Source organism: Chrysoperla carnea, assembly GCF_905475395.1.
Source record: "Chrysoperla carnea chromosome X unlocalized genomic scaffold, inChrCarn1.1 SUPER_X_unloc_79, whole genome shotgun sequence".
NCBI classification, from domain to species: domain Eukaryota; kingdom Metazoa; phylum Arthropoda; class Insecta; order Neuroptera; family Chrysopidae; genus Chrysoperla; species Chrysoperla carnea.
The window spans coordinates 25,001-27,500 of record NW_025408210.1 but is presented as its reverse complement, the minus strand read 5'-3'; the positions used below and the strand labels follow the sequence as shown (position 1 = coordinate 27,500).

General features: G+C 22.1%; 2 non-coding genes across 2 annotated transcripts in view; both read left to right on the top strand.

Annotated features, from left to right (window-relative positions):
- The first annotated feature begins 787 nt into the window (after window positions 1–787).
- On the top strand, window positions 788–942 carry LOC123304676. The gene has a single exon (XR_006536674.1). It is a non-coding gene; the product is annotated as a 5.8S ribosomal RNA (ribosomal RNA).
- Window positions 943–1,581: 639 nt separating this feature from the next.
- Window positions 1,582–2,500, top strand: part of LOC123304678 — a 4,653-nt gene continuing 3,734 nt past the window's right edge. The window contains exon 1 of the ribosomal RNA XR_006536676.1: window positions 1,582–2,500. This exon is cut by the window's right edge and continues 3,734 nt beyond it. This is a non-coding gene — a ribosomal RNA (large subunit ribosomal RNA).

Here is a 2,500-nt window from a genome sequence, read left to right as displayed (position 1 = left end):
TAGCGCATATTAAAGTAATACGCCAAACTTTTTTTATACACATAATATATCTATACATATAATATAGAGAATATTATATAAATATTAATAATATTTTTTGTTACATATAAAATATTTTTATATTCAATATTATTATTATTATTATAAAACAATAATTATTAATAAAATCTATAAATAATTTCTCTTATAAAAAAAAGTGAAATTAAAAATAGAATATATTGAAATTATTTGTTTATATGTATATAATCTCTATTAAGAAAAATAAAATAAGATTATAATTGATATAATCTATATTTTTATTTTTCTATGTTATATAATAAAAATAAAGAAAACACAAGATAAAATTTTTTTAAAGAATAAAATTTATTTTAAATTTAAATTTCTTTATATTTTGTCTTGATATTTCTTTTTTTTTATTAAAAGTTATTATGTTAAAAAACAAATCCATTTGTTTTGTACCATATTAATATTATATATATTTTTATGTAGAAAATAATTTATAAAAAAAAAAATAAATACATTTCTATAAAATATACCAAATATTAATTATTATATCTAGCTAGCACTAACAAAAATATCAAAAATGTTATGTATATATTTATTAATACCATAATATCTTTAATTTATATATATATATTTAAAATAAAATATATAATTTATATTCTAGAAAAATTTTTTTATTTTAAAAGAATTTATAAAGATATATATAAATTAATAATTTTATTTTTTATATTAAAAATAAAGATTATTATTAATAATAATACTTACATTTAAAATTTAAAAAGATTACCCTGGACGGTGGATCACTTGGCTCGTGGGTCGATGAAGAACGCAGCTAATTGCGCGTCAACTTGTGAACTGCAGGACACATGAACATTGACATTTCGAACGCACATTGCGGTCCTTGGATACTGTTCCCGGACCACATCTGGCTGAGGGTCGTATACATTATATTATAATATAATAAAAGATTATTTTACATAAAATTTTTTTTATGAAAAAGAAATTGATCAATAATTAAAAAAGAAAATTTATTTTTTCATATTTAATTATAAATTGATAAATAAAATTTTTATAAAAGAAATGTAAAATTATTTATATATGAATGTTTTACGCCAAATATAAGAAAAAAATAAATATAAAATGTTTTTAATAGCATTTAAAATTTATATATTTTTTATTATTTGTCGACATTTTTAAATTAATATATCAATATTATTTTTTATCATTTATATATAATATTATAAAACTTTATGTTAATAATAATATTAATAATAAATGATATTAATAATATATTTTTAAAATATTAAATAAAGAAGAATAAACAAAAATATTATATATTAATATTTTGTTATGGAATATTTTATTTGTAATAAAATTTTCAATATACTCGAAAAAAATTAATATATATAATTATTTATTTTTTATTTTCTTCTCTTTAGATAAATATAAAAATAATATTATATAATAATATAAAAAAAATTTGAGTATGAATAATTAAGAAAATTGTTTACTTATAAAATATAACAAAAACATAATATATAAAAAAAATTTTTGTTTTAATACTTCTAAAAACTTTTACGACCTCAGAGTAGGTGAGATTACCCGCTGAATTTAAGCATATTATTAAGCGGAGGAAAAGAAACTAACTAGGATTCCCTTAGTAGCGGCGAGCGAACAGGGATAAGCCCAGCACTGAACCCCGTGGCTGATAAACAGACACTTGGGGAATGTAGTGTTTAGGAAGATTCAATATAAACCTATTGTTATATAATACATCCAAGTCCATCTTGAATGGGGCCATATACCCATAGAGGGTGCCAGGCCCGTAGTGATTATTATTGATGATAGGTGAATCTTTCCTTAGAGTCGGGTTGCTTGAGAGTGCAGCTCTAAGTGGGTGGTAAACTCCATCTAAGGCTAAATATTACCACGAGACCGATAGCGAACAAGTACCGTGAGGGAAAGTTGAAAAGAACTTTGAAGAGAGAGTTAAAGAGTACGTAAAACCGTTCAGGGGTAAACCTGAGAAACCCGAAAGGTCGAAAGATGAGATTCATTTACTTTTTATCGTTAATCAACCAATTTGTACTAGCATGTGACAAAAAATTTTTATTAGGAATTTTGTATTTTTAGTAAAAATATATGCACTGCTGTATATTGTTAATTGTATGATAACGAGGTATGCACTTCTCATCTTGTAGGACGTTGCGACCCATTAAATATTAATCTATAGGCATTGGTGCGTTGATTAATGTACAATATTATTTTTTTGGATAATATTTTGTGTATGTTAAATGCCTATGTTTCTTGATTAATTGTTTGATGGTATTAATTATAAATTGATATTGAGCCGCGTTATTAACGCGTTCAGATCCACCACGAGTATAAATAGGTTTTTTTTTATTAAAACATATTATATATACGGATTTTATGCCGTTATATGATACTATTTAACTGTCAGTAGGTGTATGATAATGAACTGGTTCATTTTTTTTTT